The 19,100-nt window shown below is 44.4% G+C and overlaps 1 pseudogene across 1 annotated transcript in view; it reads left to right on the forward strand.

Moving 5' to 3' along the window:
* Positions 1–19,100, forward strand: part of LOC144172784 (small G protein signaling modulator 3 homolog) — a 71,444-nt pseudogene extending 52,344 nt beyond the window's left edge. Inside the window, exons 16-19 of the transcript XR_013323105.1 lie at positions 3,140–3,188; positions 5,840–5,925; positions 9,059–9,183; positions 11,727–19,100. The product of XR_013323105.1 is annotated as a small G protein signaling modulator 3 homolog (transcript). The remainder of the gene's footprint in view (positions 1–3,139; positions 3,189–5,839; positions 5,926–9,058; positions 9,184–11,726) is intronic.

Raw genomic sequence — 19,100 nt, forward strand, 5'->3', positions numbered from 1 at the left:
AAACCGATTAAGGGTGCACACTGGCTTCAGAAATTTGTTTTTTGCTTTTCAACCACTTTTGATGAAACTTCATGGGCTTCAGTTTTTTTTTTAGCTGATTTCAAATATCCAATTAGTTTTGATGTGAGGCTATTAGTTTCCGAGTTAATTGAAAATCTTCCTAGATTGTTCTTGAGAACAATAGGGAAAAAAGTATTCAGCAAAAAATTGCCAGCATGGCATGAATACATAACAGAAGTTGCGGAGAAGGAAACGTGAGAAGGAGTTATCTGGTTTTTGTTTTGCAATTGTTTTGTTTTGCAATGATGCCAACTTGCAATGCAAGTTGACATCAATTCTAACTTCTAGGTTTGAAGTACTCCAGCTAACCAATTAAAAATAATGGAATTAAACAATTACTGGAACACGAAATGCAAAATCTGCTTCCCGTATTGGGTGGTTTAAACACTCACTTCATAGAGCAAAAGAAATAATTTTCCTGCCTGCACTACACGCGGGGATGTATTTCTTGATAACTTCCTATCGCTGCAATACCACTCGCGGGGAAGTAAGGAATTAGGATTTTTTTTTTTTGAAATTGGGCCTCTATGGTTTTTATAAGTATTTGGTACCGTTCCAAGTACGCAGTTTTCGGAGGAAAACAGTGCAAATCAAGAGAAAAGTGATACCTAAAAAAATGCTTTTCCGGGCAATTTTTCTGGCCCAAAGACCCATGTGCCCCTTTAAAACTTCCGTACTGCGCAGACCGCTACTGTGCCGAGAGATTACAAAAACAGAGATAAGGAAAAAGGTGGCATATTTCCAACTCCGTGTGAATGGGTACGGGCTATGCATAGGAAGCCGAAGAAGGTTAGTAGGGGAGACGGTTCTTAGTTTCAGCAGTTCAGTATTCGCTGGAGAGTCCGCAGCAAATGGGCCAAAGTTGCAAGTGGTGAAAAAAAGGTCGGCAGTCTTCTTTTTTTCATGTGGCTGGGGAGGGCGATGAAGACGAAATTCAGCTTTGTTCAATTTGGAAGAACTAGTCTCTGGTAAATAATACGGTGTCACATGGCGAATCTCGTGACATTTAGAGCAAATGTCATTTGCTCTAATGTGATTAGTTCACCGTTACAAAAAAAATACCGGATGACATTTAAGGCGAATGGCGTTTAACAGCCAACTGAGCTTCGGGAGCTGATTCAGCGGCCAAATGAGTAGCCTCGACAGCAGTGGCGCGTCACTAGACAAGAAAGTTCAATTAGAAGCCAACACCGTCTGTCTAAACGTTGCCTAACGTGTGAGCGAAAAATGGCCCAACAGCCACTCTCCCGCTGCTCTCTCCTACCCTCTCCCACTCCGTAGCCTTCCTACGTGCTTTCATGTCCGCCAGCCGGTACGGCTTCTCAAAAACTATGCAAAATAATTGACAGTTTGTGTAGCGCTGCCCAGGCGGCGCTCCTACGCCTTTTTGTTTTTCACCATGGCTATCTTTTGGTCTGTCACTGATAAACCTGCCGGTGCCACGGCGCACGCAAAACCACTTGTGCTGCCGCAGGCTGATGCCAGCTTTACACGCTTACCTACCATGGATTACGGGTCCCGACATTTTCTGAGTGGTGATTTGCCCCCTCTGTCCTTTCCGCATTTCGGCCTTGTTTTGTCCACGCTGTTCGCACTCCTCATAGATATGTGAAAACAAAAGAAGGCAACTATAGAAGAAAACGAAATGACATGTTCTCTCTCTCTCTCTCTCTCTCTCTCTCTCTCTCCCTCTCTCTTTCCGCCGGCATATAACACGCCCCGAAAAATATTTTTAGCTACGCCACTGCTCCTGTTAATTATTAAAAGTGTCATTAGTACTACTACCTGTAATGTGGAAGCAAACCGCTTTATCGCAAAGCAAATGGTGTCAAGCTGCAAGAATACGAAGCCGTTCAAGAAAGCAGAGAGCTTTGTCATTCATCTTTCGAAAAATGCAGCAGGTATGAAGAGAGGGACACGTTGGACGAGATCACCAGTGGCCCCAGAACTAATGCCCCGTCGCGACTAAAATAGGAACGAGACGGCTGTTGAAACTCAACAGGCAAGCTGACAGACATGCGTCGTAGAAGTGGCAGCACCATCCGCGGCTCGCAAGCACTGACGTCCGCTATGTGGCGCACGCCCGCCAGCGTGCACCACATAGCGGAGGAGCACTGGCAGCCAATCTCGGAGGCCACGCCCTACCGTTCCCAGTGGAAAGCGGACGATGCGTCAGGCAATGTGTTTACAGGCGGCGTTGTACAAACCAAAACGTACTGTTTCTGAAATCTGTCAGTAAAATTATATTTTCCTCTTCATATTGTTTTTCAAATAAAGACAAACAAGTGCTTAAAAAGAACGAAATCTTGTCCCTAATGCGCTCACTACCCTGAATACGGATGATTTGCGGTCTTGTCTCGGCTTGTGGTGTCTACTTATGTCAGTTAAAAAGGGTGATTTTCTTTTTTTTATTAAAAAATAAAGAATTGTCTGTTTTGTTTTAAAGAGCTATTATATATGAAAACATTCTAGATGCACTTAAGCAATAATTCCGCAATTTTTGCAATCTTGCAAATGGCATTTGTTTCGCCGTATAGACCCACCCGCATGGCCAAACCAAATGTCACTAACAGCTAATGTCATTCATTGTGAATTACATTAGATTTGCCGTGCGACAAGGGTACAACTCAGCTCCATTCCACCCATGAAACACTTGCTTAACCGAAAAATGCCGATGTGGAAGAACTTTTGCTCTACATTGACGTATTATGGGCAGGAGGGACGTCATATGGGCCAGCTGCAGAAACACGGGCGTCAGTGTGTCAGCTGCGTGTAAGCATTCAAATGACGCAATCCAACTGAACCAGAGGCCCTACTACAGTCGCCCAGTCATGTTCCTTGGTGGTGGCTTAGTTTGGTGTTCACCAGTCGTCCAAACAAGATTGTGTGACGTCTCTAACGAATCGCCGACAAGCGAGTGGGGTGTTGCCAGTGTTGAATGTGTTTCATCTCCCTTATTTGTTCGGAGTTTGCGATAAAATTGGCACCATTGTTATCAGGGCAGAGCAGTCCTTTTGACGAACCAGCGAAGTGCGGAACTTGCGAGCGCAGCCGTGCCCTCTCTCCCTTCTCGATGCAGGCTGGATGAGGACGGCAAAGTGCTCACTCCCGAGGAGGTCCTTTACCGGGTGAGTGTGGCCAGCCTGGTTAGTTAGTTAAAGGCCAACTGCAGTCAACGTTTGAACCTCTTGAGACCGTTATATAGCGTGCCTAAAAATACTGCAAAATACGAAACATGAATGTTGAAATACGCGTATTTGCGGAAAAAACGACCATCAGGAATAGGAGATTTAGAAACCGAAATTGAGAAGAGCGTGGCCGTTACGGCCAGGCTGAATTGCTGCTCCAGCCGGCTCAGCCGGCGATTGAGCGGCCATACACAGCCGGCCGGCCGGAGAAAACTTACACGCAACACTTTGCCCTCGCCGCAGCCCTAGAAGAAGCACGCCCAGTGGAGCTCGACCGGAGGCTGGCCGACGGAAAATGCGTCCGGCCGGCCGCAGTGTCACTTCCACTTGATGGCTGTTTGTGCGTCGCCTGCGACGGAGCTATTTTAAACGCTTATAACTAATTAACCACGTGTTTTACAGCACTACCAGTCATATCCCAGTTGGTTTCGTAGTACCCACTGTACGCTTACAGTGAATTTGGCCGATGTGAAATTTGAGGGCACTTGGCCTTAAAGAAAACTCTGAGCTTGTTGGAACCAAGCAAGGAGGAGACTGTGTGTCTTCATAGGATGTTTCATTAGGGCACCGGCAGGTTCAAGACAGAGCAGGTTCAAGACAGGTTTGTGCGAGAGGGGGAACTGCAGTGGAGCAGTTGGTGCTGTTGCAGTTTTAACTCCACTATACTCGGGGACAACTTTCAAGGCTACGAAGCCAAACCACACCGTTTCGCTCAGCTGCTGAAAGTAGTTCAACACAAAACAGTTGGCTGTCTGTAACCTAAGCAATTAAAAAGTATAGTTTTTATTTTTTAGCCATGAATATTGATAATGGCACTAAATTACTAGGCAGAATTTATGAAACAGAGAGCATTACGTTTTTAGATGTTCGGGTGTTTTTCGTTCCGTCCTTCGTCCCTAGAGGCGCATAGCTTCTCTTCTAAAAAAAACATGGCGACCTCATCAACGGCACCATTCTTTCCCTCCAGTAGTAGCTCGCCGCTTCATTCTCCACATAGGATTTTTATGACGCTTGAGAAGCAAAAGCTGTCAAAACAAATGAAGTAAGTGGTTTGCAATGGGGACTCTCCGTCGTTTCCGTAATGCGTTCAGTTGGCCAATTTGCCGGCGTGAGTGAGCGTGTGCGTAAGCGTGCTGCTCTTTCGGTATACGGCACCCGCGCTATGTAAGCACTCTTCACATGTTAATGTCCTGCCCAGTTTTCACCTCCAGAATAGCTTGCAAATGAGTGCATGCCCTCAAAATTGCAGAGCTGGCAAAATTCACTTCTGCACGATACAGAGTTGGATGATATTGTCCCTGGTCAGTCTGAATTCACCAGTCAATGCGGTTGCGTGTGTTTATGACGGTTGAAGCGTAGGGGAGGAGACACCAATATGCCTTTATGCTTGGTGGTCATGGTTCAGCGCACTCAACCACAAAGCTTATGAGAAGAAATGGACTGTAGCAAATGTGTTTCTGTCACGTCGAAACTGAAACCGAAACCAGTTGGGTACTATTTCGCTGCAGTAACACAAAGCAGTTAGCTCTCCCCCCTTCCCCCATAGCTTTCTTTCCATTGCCTCAGAAAGTTGTCCCTGAGTAATTGGGTAACCCGGGGTACTCTTGGCAACAAATTGCCGTCCTGATGCCCAAGTTTCGGTTCATGCAGTCTTTCTTTACGTGGTGTGACTTCTGGCTTGTATTGGACTTCGTCAGTTGGTCTGCTGTGCTCCCGAAACAAGCACATTGCAGCTGATTCTACGTTAGCAGATTCTACGTTAGCAGCGAAAGACGTTTTCTCGGCTGGTGAAGTCCGCCAACGACCGTCATTCCTTGTTTTCTTAATGTCCCACAATTGAACTGTATTGCTCCTGTTTACACTATGTCACATCGATGAATGAGCGTTTTTAAAAATTTTTCCTCAACAAACCGCTCCTCTGTTTGCACTGAAACTTTAAAACAGGCAATGCCTCGTGAACCTGCTGCAAACCATCATCGCTGGTTTTGTTCTGGATACCATAGGTAGGACCATACTACGACGGTGGTTACGATCAGCACGATGGCCCCCAGGATCCCCATAGCCAAAAACCGTTTTTATTTTTTTCTAAGCAAGCATGTTAGCACCATTCTTGTTCCTGTTGGCAAACGAAATAGGCCGCAGTATGCAACTTTTGTGTGAAGTTTCAGAGCGAACAGGGGAGCAGTTTGCTCCAGAAAAATTTTTAAAGACACATATTATTTCATGTAACGTACTACACTTGCCCTTCGCCATTGTTTTGATGTCTGAAGAATAATGCACAAACAGTTAGATGTGTAGAGAGAGCAAGTGCAGAGCTCTCCGTACTCACCGCACCCTTTCCTCTGCATTGATTTGGGCCCCCAGCTGAAGAAACGGGACTTCGGAATTGTTAGGTGCACCTAAAACCGAATACAAAAAGAGTGCAAGATCACATTTCAGGTGACTGTGTCCGAAATAGGGCTTATTGGTACTTCTAACAGGGTGTAATAGCTTCCATTTTGTGCTGAAGAGCTGATGAAAAGGGTGTCTGCATTAGTTGCAAATGAGTGTAACACTGGGGCTGCCCCGGGTTTGCCCTGTGGTCGCTCCAGTCGGTGCAGGCGGTGAACATGTCCCACGACTTGGCCCACGCCCAAATGGATGTCAAGCTGCGCTCTCTCGTCTGCATCGGACTCAAGTGAGTGTGGCTTAGTGTGGATCTTGAGCATGTTTGAATCTTGATCCAAATCCGGATCTGGACCGAATATTGAGCGTAGGCGGATTCGTTTCTGTTTGGGTGCATGTCAGATTTGCCATGTGTGTAATGCAAATGCACTGTTACTGTCAACACTGGGTTGAACTGTTGTTTGCACTGGGCTGGCTCTGAATCAACATTGATCTGCGCAACTGTTGCATGGTATTGGCCTCTGTCGCAGTTTGGTGTTAAAGGGGCCATGCAGACAAAATACATTTGTTTTATTTGAAACATTTTGTGTTTAATAGTGCCCCCAGCGCTTGTCCGGATGCAAATGATGCTTTATTCACTGAGAAATTAATCAATTTAAGTTAAAATTTTGATTCTCCCGGTAAATTGCGTGTTTTCGTGGTCTGCAATGCCATCACAGGGACCAGCCGTTCTGCAGCCGATTGCAAAGCCTCGTTTACCGTTAGTAAACCTAGATGGCGCCACCATACCGTGGCAAGCCGTTTTCTGCCTTTGGTTTGTTTGTGACCATATTTAAACCTGGCTTGTTTTTTTTTCTAGGAGAAAATAATCGTTCGTGAAACATAGTGCTCGCTCGACAAATATGGTCACGTAAGACACCATTGCTTGCATCAGTCGGCCAGTGTTGCCTGAGACAACTCCTAAGCCCCACAGTGCTGTGCAGCTAAACCAAGCCTAGTGCGCACAGTACCAACAGCAGTATGCATCGGTACTTTTATGTTTACGCGTGCTTTCGTAACTTCCACTGTTTGTCCCACCATTCTTACTGCTTTAAAAAGAATGTGCCCTAAATTTATGCAGGAATAGCTCGTTCGGCAAGCTTATAAACTCTGCCTAATTTGCATTTGCATTTGCCCGCCTCCTCCAATAGCAGAGCTAGCTGGTATGACATCATCGGTTGTGATGCGGGAAATGAGCTAGTGGCTCGTATAGCCATTCTTTTTTTCATAATTATATAGCTTATTTGAGCGAAGTTACATTAATAATGGTGTCTGTATGATTCTAACGAGGCAATCTTTCTAATGAACCAAACTTGTGTCTTGTCTGCATGGCCCTTTTAATTAAGTGCCAACCGCCAGGCTGCTTTACTGACTGCACTCATCCTTCCAGTGTCGCAGTTTGTTTGCATTCAAATCATTCACGGTAATTCTGTCACGGTTTGTGTGGCCAGAGTGAGCGGATGTGAAGAAGGTGTCTTGTCCTTGGCTCTGCTTATCAACTTGTTTTTTGTTGATGCCACGGCTACAAGTGTAGTGTTAGTGTGTGCCATTGTTATTCAGCACGCACGTGTTGTGAAAACTTTCATAACACAATCTAATAAATATGAAGCTTGCTTTTAAAATTAGGAAACACTAAGTAAGGAAATGTTTGCTTATATTTCCACGTTTTTTCTTTTATTTGAGGCTGCAGCCACAAGCACTTGAGTGCTACTACAGTCTATGTATGCTGTTACAACCGAACCCCTTTATCCGGAAAAAAATGTCCGCTGTATCCGAATTATGCAGTATCTGAACATATATGAGCATAAAGTGGGAACTTTGACGACTGTTGCATATAATGCTGTAGGCAATTCGTACTTTCTACACGCCTGGAGCATCTCTGCACAGCGTTCAGGCGGGGTAAAAGAATCACCTAACACTGTTTTCAAAGCTTAGCACCAGCACTTGGAAAAGGCCTATCACATGTGGCTGAGTGCGTAGAAATGCACGCTAAGCTGAGAAAGCGAGAGTATAACGAGCAGCAATTACTAACCAGCTGTAAAAAATCAATAATGGCCAGCAGAATTATCCAGGCTCTTTTCGAACCCTGTGTAACGAGGCTGGTTTACCTGAAAGCGTTCACAAAACAATTCGGATTGCTGCCTGATGTCCCCTTAAGGCAGCTTCCGCATTCTTAATGATCTTAGTCTTGTCAGTAATGCAGCTGATACGAAATAATCTGATGGGGGGCAGTTGTGAAATCAAAAGTTAGACCAGTTGGACTGTGCCTGGCCAACGGCAGATTGCATGCAATGGATGGGAACCAACCCCCTGCTTGAGGCATTTCTTGCCTTTTTTCATCGAACAGAATAGGAACGATCTATGCGTGGGAATAATGAATGCTGAACTTCACTGAATCTGAGTTCTTTATTACGGAAAAAAACTGTGTCTAGGGCAGATTTGGCGTCCGAGTGCACTTCTTCATGTATTTGAAAGCGCTGTTCTGCAATCACACCAGAGTCGCGCTTGTCAGCAGCAACCTTGTTCTTGACAGTCGAGCAGAATGTTTGTTTAGACAGTCCCGTACTTCTGGCTATGTCGGCGTGTTTTTCCCCATGTTCATCAGTGTTAATTATGCTTAGTTTATCCGAGAATGAAATCAGCTACCCTGCTGCTCATGCTGCTGGTCGCACACACACACACGCACACACACAAAAAAAAGAGAATGGCCACAGCTGCAGGCTTGGCTTGGCTGCACCAACGACCCGTTCTACGCTGGCAATGTTGCCAGACATAGTAGTTTCCTCGCCAAAGTAAACAAAGAAGAATACCGGGTGCCGGCACTGCGAAGTCCGCTATTAACATTCATTCAAAACAATTTTTGCCTGAAAGTGAGTCTGTTGTAGCCGATAGTCTGCTATAGCCGTGTCCGTTATGTGCGGAGTGGACTCCACTAAAAATGCACGGGGACCAAACATACCGACAGAAATGGCCTGTTGTAGCTGGAAGTCTGTTGTTGCCGGATCCGCTGTGACAAGCGTAGACTGTAGTTCAACCTGCTGTCAACAGGTGACAGGGTAGTCCACTTGCCCCACGCTTGCCTCCTGTTTAAGTGTGCCCAGTGCGGGCCATTTTTTTTTTATACCGGGGGGCCTATGGAAAGTTTCGCAACTGCTCTGTATTGACTAACTTTGATCAAGTACTGCACTTGAGTTTGCCGGGCCGGTTTCAGACTGTATCGGAGCCTAAGCACGGAAACGTCTGTTATGCAGGCCTACTAAAACCTGAGGCTGTCTCCAGTAGGGAGCACGCCCTAGTCATTCACCCTAGTCACCACACCGGAATGCGTAGTTGCTCTGTGCGGACGACCGACTTGACCCCCACCCAAATGGCGGTGGCTGTTGCAGTGAGCAGGTGCTGCACCTGTGGTTCGAGGTGCTCTGCTCCAGCCTGTCGGTGGTGCACAAGTGGTACCAGCCCTGGTCCTTCGTCAACAGCCCCCGGCTGGGGTGCAGATCAAGTGCGAGCTCAGGTGAGCGAGTACAGGGTGGCTGCCACTGTGCGTACGGAGAGAGTGCCTGCTCCTTTCTTACTTACTCTCTCCCCGCTTGACTCCGTCCCCCCCCCCCCCCCCCCCCCCCCCCCCCCCCCCTCTCCTCTCTCTCTCTCTCTCTCTCTCTCTCTCTCTCTCTCTCTCTCTCTCTCTCTCTCTCTCTCTCTCTCTCTCTCTCTCTCTCTCTCAGCCTCTCAACCTACACTTTCTGCGTCCTTCCCTTTCTATCTAGCCATCTTCCTAATACTGTTTTCTTTCTTTTTTTTTTTTTTTTTTTTTTTGGCGATTCTAAGCACCCTCGATTCTAAGCACCCTCCCCTACTTTCGGACAAAAAACTTGGAAAAAAAGTTCACATATGGATCTAGGCACCCCCTTTCCTGCGAGGAAGGGCACGTTGCCCAGGTCGCCAGACGCTCTTGTTCACTCTGTTCATTAACCAAAGCTGTCAAAGTGGCGCAGTATCCGGCTTTTCATGCATGGCCAGGCTAGAGTGGAGCAGTGTGCTCTCCACTGAAGCTAGCCCGGCTGGGTCCGATGTTGCTGTGTTCCAACATGACACGACGGAAAATAAACACAATTTAAAAGCTGCAGAGTGCGTCTGAAATCTGGCGTTAAACCGGGTCAAAGTTGTTTTTGTGGCCGAACCCTGTAAGAAATATTAGATTACAAATCACATCGATAGAACAGAAGATGGCCTGCTGTGGGATACTGAGAGCAGCAGCTCAAGTAGTGAGATCGACTGAGTATCAGACGTAAACAGTGAGTTCACTGTCTACGCCTATTTTTTGAATGGGTGCTGTATAAAATATTTCTGTGCGTGCCTCGTGTAGATACCGCTACAAAATATGTGTGTGTATGTGTGCGTGTGTGGAGGGGGTCATTTTGGGAATCGCGATTGTGGAAAAAAGGGCGTGCTTAGGATCGAGTAAATACGGTATACATCTCTCTCTAACCATCCCTTCACTCTCTCTCACTCTCTTTTTCTGAAGACGGTTGCCTGCTTAAGATTTAACATCCCACTTAATATAATTTCCCACCTTCTCCAATACTAGTGCTTTGTGAGCGAGCACCTCGGCTATTGCAGTCAGCATGCAGAAATGGTTTAAAGGGGCGAGGAAGACAACATACAACTTTGCTCAATTTCGACAGCCCCTGCTAATTCACTTAGCTTCATTCCAGCCACTAAAGATGTTTTTCAGCCAAAAAGAATGCAAGCATTATTAGAGAAACTAACAAATTTTATGCTGCAGTGATGTAATGTGGACAGCATGGACGTAATAGAGGCCAGCACTAAGAGCATGGTGGTGGTGCGTTTACTACCTCGCAGCTATTCCAGCCACTACAAGTAATTACAAGTATTATTTTACTTTGATCGTATTACAAGTAATACGACCAAAGGGAACGAGAGGCCCTACTGCTCTCGCCCGTTCATGTTTCTTGGTGGTAACTGAGGCCAGGGGTCCCCACTCGCACGTAGAGACTCTGTGACCTCATAGAGAAGTTGCCGGAGAGCAGCTGCAGGGTTGCCACTGATTCATACGTTTTTCCTAATAGTATCTAGATTACTGGTTTGAAAATTGTGATAAGATTGGTGGCCATTGTACGTGAGACAAAGGAGTATTTTTGATGAACCAACTTATATTTCGTCTTTATGGCCCCTTTAACCCTTTCAGTCGCAAATTATTATATTCACTGCAGAAAAATTCCATGCTTGCAGGTTTCGCAGCTTTAGGTGTCTCGAGGTAACAAAAAAAGGTTCCGTCTCTCTGGAATAGTTACTATGCAAATGTTGTTGCGTCCTCATATGGAGACACCATGACTCAGTCCTTCTTTTCCCTGTAAAAAATAATAAATACCTTGAGGCAGTTTACAACACGGAGGTGAAATAATAATTTCTGCACATGAAACAGGTGTTTTTAGCCTTTATAAATGATTTACGCCGCGGTAAAAGAGAACTTAGGCTGGCAACACACTGGAGCTCCCATAGAACGTGGTGGCGCCTATTTTGAAATTATGTTTAGGAGTGCTGGTCCGCCGTTCCACATCACATGGCACTACATTTCACTTTCGTAGGTTTCAAACATTAGCGACACTGTTCTGCAGCATGAACTCTTCATTTTCATGTAAAAAGTGATGAAGTCGAGTCTCCATGTAGAGACATGGTTACTGAAATGGTTAATGACAGAAGCAGCTTGATTATCACCCACCGTGGTGGCTCAGTGGCTAAGGTGTTGTGCTGCTGAGCACGAGGTTGCGGGTTCGATTCCTGGCCGCCGCGGCCACTTTTCTGATGCAGGCGAAAAGCAAAAACGCCCATGTGTACGACATTTCGGCGCACGATAAAGATCCCCAGATGGTCAAGATTAATCCGGAGCCCTCCACTACGACGCACCTCATCGCCTGCGTTGCGTCGGCATGTTAAACCCTACAATCAAAAATCAAAGCTTGATTGTTGACTTCGAGCTGATTGTGTGTTATATGAATATAAATGTATACGCGGAAATTGCACTTCTCGTCCCAGGCTGCTGTCCCAGTTCGCCTTCAACCTGAACCCCAACTGGGAGCTGCCTGTCCAGCGAGAGCCCTCGCAACCGCTACGGGAGGGCGTGCGGGACATGCTGGTCAAGCACCACCTCTTCTCCTGGGACCTCTGACCCCGCTGTCCGGCCTTCGTCACACTCCTAGAAGTAGGGTCGGCTCACCAGGCGACTACGGATTGGGACACCACTGCATTGGTCTCCAACATCATACGGGAGCCATACAGGAACTATATAGGAACCATACGGGAACCGTATGGAAGCCATACAAGAGGCATACGGGAAGGATACAGGATTTGTCTTCCGTATGCTCCGTATTGCGACTGCCAGATCATTGCAGGGTTCGCATGCTTCCTCTTTCTCCTGAAGGAGGGGTGTGCAAGCCTGGTCCCTGAAGTATTCTCTGCCCTCCACAGCTTGTGTTTCGTCTTTAGCAGACAACATTCTCCATTGGTTTGTGTGGGAAAACTTCTCCGTCTCGACTGTAGGGAGGTGCTTTATCTCATGCGTTGCCAGGCGATCTCATCGGAAGAATGTGACTCGATGCTGCTGGCGTGATTCCGATAGACCCGGTGGCGTCCATTTTATCGTCTGTTCCTGGCTACTTGCGGCTGCGTGGCGTTCAAAAATTGCCGCGCGGTTTATTTATTGTGCGGTTCGAATACATTCCCCCGGTGCCATGCATGACAGAAATGGGATTGGGGCTTGGGAAGTGTTTTGTGCCCTCAGTTGCATGCATTTATGACAAAATCAGCTGATAAGTTCTGGGTCCTTTGTGTAAGTAGTCGCTGCCACGACACACTGCGCACAGCAGCCCTTGTTGCCGCAATACTTCCTGCTTCCACACTGGTCACGGCTGTGTCGTCTGCCCCTTGCAACTTGCAGCGAAGCAGTGCACCGCTTCTTTCACGGTTCAGGCGCATTTGCGTCTCAGTTCTAAAGCAGAATGCGCGCTTGATCCAACAGCAGAAACTCAACCTAGTCTGTCTGCTTCAACGTTCATGAGACCTTGGCAAACGGGAGCCAAACACATTCTCCTCGGTGCAATCTGTTGCAGCGCACAAACTGATCGCGCAGTGTTATTTTGCTCCATCGTGTGCGTTATCATGTTGAAGCAGACAATGGTCCTGGTAGACGAGATCTACATTGTGTTGTGTAAATTTGCTTTGGGAGTGTAGGGACAGTGCAATGTTCGATCAAACAAAGAGGCTCAAAATAAGCCAAAACTCTAGTATTGAGCGTAGCGAAGATAGTTGTGTGGTGTAAGCATATTTTGGGATATTTTAACCACTCACGCATCTAGTTTCTGAAGAAACGATGCAATAAGCCGTGGCCACCAGCTTCAGCAAAGTGTACGTGCCACGCTGCACATTTAGTAATCCTATCAAGGCTTTCTTAATGAGTTGATTGTAGGCATCCTCAAAATGGTGTAACTCGATCTTGAAAAATCGCGACGCTGTGACTTGATCATCTCCCCTCAATTAACGTGTGTTGTAGCAGAGGGCGATATGGCATAGTACATTGCAAATTCTTGCCGATGGCTTCAAGTGCACCAAATAATAAGGGCACGCTTTGAGGCGGTTGTAGCGAAATTCGGATCACTATCATCTGCCGTAACTCACTTAGTCTACTTGCCTGAAATGCCTTTGTGTGCTTGCAAAGGTGCTTTTTGCTTGTTTCAAGGTTCTACTTGTTGATGCTGGATGTCTTTTTTGTTGGAATGCCCTTTTAGTTAAATTTTTAGCAGCGAAATTCAGTTTAGACGGAGCTGCATCTGAAAAATACCTGAAGTTCCGGAAAGCACTGGCTGTCACATTTATTACAACCTGCTGCGATGATGAGGTCATTTTGGGATGCCTCGCAACATCCCGATTGGATGACAGAATTTAGTCCGTACTAGTATACTACTTTGTGAAAGCCTCTAGCTTGCCACACTGCTTGAGTAGAGGCTCAGGTTTACAGAAAATCAACTCTATAAAGCAATGAAAATGGAACTCAGAGTGAACAAACGAGAAAAGGGCTTTGTTCTTGTATGCCAAACGCAAAAATGCCATCATCACACGCAGAAAAAAACGTGCTTTCACTTTGCAGTCAAATACAGAATGCTTATGTGGTGTGTGCAGTCGTAGTTTTTTCATTTACGACCACAAAGCCGCCGTGTTGTGGCACCTAAAGAAAAGAAATAAAATAATCAGTGGGGAGCTACTGCGTAAATGCAAAAAATGAAAAGGTGGATGGTAAAATATTCGTGTTGAGATGTTCTCTGCGCGCCAAAGTGACTGGGGAGGTTCGTGTGGAACTATTTTTTTTTTTTTAAGTTGCACTAAGACACGTGTGTGACGGGATTGCACAGAGGGTAATGCAAAGCCTGTACAGTTGCTAGCCATGAAGTTATAAATGGAGTTAATCTCTACCCGTCATGGTGCCTCACGGGCTCAGGCATTGTGCAGCTGAGCCCAAGGACTCAGGTTCGACCCCAGCCACGGTGGCTGCTTTTATGATGGAGGTGAAAAGGGAGGACACCCGTTTGTTCAAGATTTCAGCACACGTGTAAGATCCCTGGGTGGTCGGAATTAATCCAGAGGCATCAAGTATGCAACGCGCCTCGTAGTGTTGCTTCACCATGTTAAACACTACAATCATCGTTAATTAACCCCTATTTAGCCGCAAAGTAGATAAATGACAATTCAGGGTTAATTTCTTCTTTTGAGAAATTAGTGAGACAATAGAATACACTGACACCTGATGGACGTATTCATGTACGTTCAGTCACATCCAAACTTTTTTTTTTGTTACTGATAGGAATCACGGAAGCATAGCAAGCTAAGAAAAAAATGCTTCCGTGAAGTCGCCTCCGTTACGCAAGAAACTCAGTGGAGTTTAGTGAATGTACACAAGCATGACATTTTGTTAAAGCATTGATCGCAAAAGAAAATTTTCTTTGTGCAAAAAAGAAGAAAAGGCACGTTTATGGTAGAACTTAACTTAATTTGTCATGATATCAGTCAGTTTCCAAGTGCACCCTTTTTTTCTGCATGGAATTTTTCGCCACATGAATTTTGTGGGTTACATTGAGATGAGCTCGAATCTGCGTCCCCATATCTGATTACTTATCTGCAGCACAGAAACCCTGTAGGCTTGCACTGTTCAAGAAAAATGTTAATGTTTTGGAACGGATTTCAGGCAACTTCTCAATTCTGTGCCAGAAAATGTTTGCATGGCACTGGCAAAAAAACTTTTCTGAGCATACAGTGCTTGCCATTGAGGTCATTTTGATGTGCACGTTTATCTGTGTTTTTACCAATTTTTAGTAATTTGTGTTTTTTTTGTGTGTGTTTCTGGCATCTGTTGGAGGGCCAAAGCTCAATTTTTGAGTAAACGCACAAATTGTTCGAATTATCTAGTGTTAAAAGAATGAGCTCAAATTTAGTGAACGACGGTTGTGGAATTTTAAGTCCGCCTTCGATTCTTTCTAGATAATTGGTAAAAATTGAAAGTTTCCCTGCACCATACGACGTAACCACCACAACATTTTGTACTTGTTAAAAAAATGCAAAGTTGACACTCCAATTTTTCCAGCTGTTGTTTCTGCCCAAGGCATTCGTTCAGCCCCGAGATTTACAAAAAACTGAAATTGGCACCCCTTTTTGTGCAGCAAAATGCACCTTACACATTAAGTTTCGCCTGCCTCCAATAAGGGATTTTTAGCATTTGTTGATAGCTGTTCAGATCACGAGATCTATATCGTCATCGAAAGGTCCAGATTCTCTGAAGGATCATCTTTAAACATTCCTTTTGAAAAGAAAGTGGTGTTATATACTTGGAACTCACTATATTTCTTAATTTTTTTATTTTCATCACCTTTATTGCTTTTTGAGTCGGTTTAATGGACTATACACAGCTTCTCATCTTTTGACTGCTACATTGCTCTTGTAAACAGCTGGGAAAGCTTTTCTTTAGCAGTACCAGTACCAGCAGTACCAGTACCAGGCCATTCAACAGTTATGAGTTTAATTTCTTTATACAAGGATATACATAGCTTGGGAGTGTTGCTTTTATGTTTAGTCACAGCTTCGAAAGATGTGTTTGTCCTCAAAAGTACAAAGCACGCGCTGCACAGTCTATTGATGCTGTTCTGGTCATCTTCAGCACAGTTGAATATACTGGCTGACATATTTGCTAAAGATCTGTATTTATGCATTTATTTATTATATTTGCTTCTGTTTTGCATTTACACGGTCATGTTGCTTGCGTGTTTGGATAACTTTCCTTTGCCTGCACATTCCAGTGGTTTTGTTTTTTCAGTTGTGATACTACCTATATATACGTTTAAACACATTCTCTGTTGAAAGTCGTGCTATTGTGATATGGCACTCGTGGCGCATTTGTTTGGGTCATTTGTTCATCTTGCTTATGTGTCATTCTTTACTCTTTGTTTTACTCTGTTTTTACTCCGTTTCTTACTCTTTGTCATTTTTGTTAAACGTCAGTCTTAGAGCTTTGCGGTGCTAAAACTAAATTTGTACACCGTCCCAACTGCGTGTACAGTGTTGTTCCGTTAAATTCAACTTTAAATTGACTGACTGATTGATTGATTGATTGATTGATTGATTTATTTATTGATTGAAATGTTCAGTTTCATTTTTCAGATGCTTGGTATTGAAAAGGGGTGCAATTTGCTAAGGAATAGAATTGCAAGGGGAAAAACTGTAGTCTCCTCTTCCATTGATGCTGCATTTCTGCTGAAAATATTTTATGGTAAATTTGTCTTACTGTATTGTACTGTTTTGCTATATTTTAGTAGTAAAGTTGGCGTGTGGGTCTCTCAGGGCCATGTGTTTAAAACGCGCAAAACTATTTCAGCATAGCTTTCCTTTTTACACTAGAAAAAACTCCTTTTTTTTTTTGGTTCCTGACATTACTGTTGTTGCATATTTTACGCTAGGTAACTTCGGATAAGTAGTGTGCTCGCAACCAGATATACTGAACATGGCTATAGTGAATTTTCACTCATGTGCGGTTGCCAACATCCCTGTGAAAATATACATTGTGGATCTCGCGCATTTGTTTATGGATTATAGTGAACTATTTTCGCATTCCTTTCGAATTCATTACACATGCAGTCGATTACATCATGGTACCCGTAACATATGGTGCCTATTTGTGAAACTCAGCTGGTATGTGACTTGAATGAAACACAATGCTGGGAAAACGAGAGAGAAAGCTGAGTATTTAGTGCTTTTTTACAGTTATTTTGTGACTTTTGACTGATGTTTGTGCAGAAATTAGAAAAAATATGGATAAAAGATGCTTGCCTAAAGTTTTGGTGCATTGAGATAGCACGGTAGTACCTATGGTTGTTATGTAAGTCGAACTGGGTAAGGCTCATTAAAAGACCCCTTTTTTAAATGCTCAGAACACTAGCATTCAATAACAGGCATGTCTTTCGTGCGCTTAAAGAAACTTATTGATTCAGTTTGACGTTTTTTTCTTTGAGAATTTCTCCCCGGCATTATTGAGTTCAAAGCTATCACACTGCACGACTTTTAAGGATTTGGGAGAGAAAAAATGTCCAGCGCTATTTAAAAAAACGATGACAGATAACATCTGAGGTTCTTTTTCCATAGTAGCGCCGCAAAATGAGTTCTGCACGTTGTTTCTAGCACACGTAAAACATAAACGAAGCGTATATAGAACATTCTTCGTGGCACTGTCATGGATGAATCTTAAGCGATAGTGCAGTTGACGGCACAGCGTAAATAAATATCGAACGATGAGAAGCAAATAGTGCGAGATGTCCACAGCTTGTTTTCCATTTGGAATTCCCGGATTTGTGTAATTTGGCATATAGAAGCCAGACATAGAAAAACACAGTCAATATTCGCAGTGGCTTCGAAATGCTTGCGTGGAATAGGAAAAATCAAAATGTAACCGCAGTGAAGTCTCTGGATATCATCAGTAGCCTTTCTTCAGTGGAACTTGCAATAAGCTGCAAGTCCTTCGAAAGAGGCCAGAGCAGTTTCGAGGCCAGGCTTTGTTTTAGTGTAGCGCAGAAATGACATCCCCCACTCTGTTTCAAAAATGCTTGACGCGATGTTTTACACGATTTATAAATCGCAGAAAGCAGGTCCTTGAGAGATTAAAAGCTGTCTAGTCACGAAGCCTGACGTATAATCACGTGTGAGCTGAACAATGTTGTTCTAACCAGTCAAGCGGCTATTAAGACAAACAACGAGTGAGGTTTATTAGAAAGACTGCTTTGTGCTCGTAACGATAAGGCAAATTTTATAAAAAAACTTCACAAAAATAATGGAGATATTGAGGAAAACCAGTGAAGAAGTGGCAACACCGTGAGGCACTTTTCCAGCGATTTTTTTTGTGACGTCGACGAATCTTGTTTGTGAAATCGGCAGCCGCCAATATGACGGCTATTGTAGCGTGGCTTCTAGTTTCATTTGATTGAATTTGATTTGATAGTTTCGTGTAATGGATTGTAATTGATTTGATAGTTTCTTTTGATTTGATTTCACTTTAATGTTTATGTTTGGTTAACACACCGAAAATGAGGTTTTTAGCTTTGGCCCGTGTTACGTCACTCGTGTTCATAAAACGTCACCCTCGCGCAAATTTCGAAAAAATTTTGTTTCTTGCGTTTTTTGTTGTTTGTTTGTTTCTCTTCAAAAAACATCATTCGTGGCTAGAATGGCGCTGAGTCTGAGTGAGTTCTTTCAAATCTAAAATTTTGTCTTCATGGTCCCTTTAAACCCTCAGTCACAGTGCCAATGAAGTTTGTATGAAGGCTCTCATGTGAACATGGGAACATATGTCCAGTGGTCAGTTGCGAACCAGCCTCTTTCTAACCTAGACTAGACCTGTTACTCTTGCTTGAGTGCTTGCTTTATGCTTGAAGCTTTTTGTCTGCCTGCTGTGCTGCCGACATGCTGGGAAAATGCAGCATAGTTAGCACTTTGCATTATGCTCTGCACCTTGGCTTTGTCTTCAAAGCAGCACGCTTCTTAAAGCTATCAAATTGCCATGTTCATTCTAGTCGGAACTGTGTTGTCCCGAGATGTCGATGCATGAAGGATCTCACGTATCGAATGCCTTTTTTGCCACGCGGCAACGGTTTACTCCGCACATTGTATCATAGCGCACAGAAGATGTTATTTTTGAAGATGTGTTATATTCACCTAGATCTATATTTACATATTTTGGAAATATGGATGTGTTCTCGACGTGATGGGGCTTTGCGTACACCCCTCGCGAGGTCGGTGGTTTTCTTCCAGACTGACTTGCTACCCACGTGTGTTCTCCCTCTTGATTGACATTTCCGATGAATAAATTTGGTTATCATTATA

Source organism: Haemaphysalis longicornis, unplaced genomic scaffold (genome assembly GCF_048455015.1).
Source record: "Haemaphysalis longicornis isolate Haplotype H1 unplaced genomic scaffold, Haemaphysalis longicornis Haplotype H1 scaffold_26, whole genome shotgun sequence".
NCBI lineage: Eukaryota > Metazoa > Arthropoda > Arachnida > Ixodida > Ixodidae > Haemaphysalis > Haemaphysalis longicornis.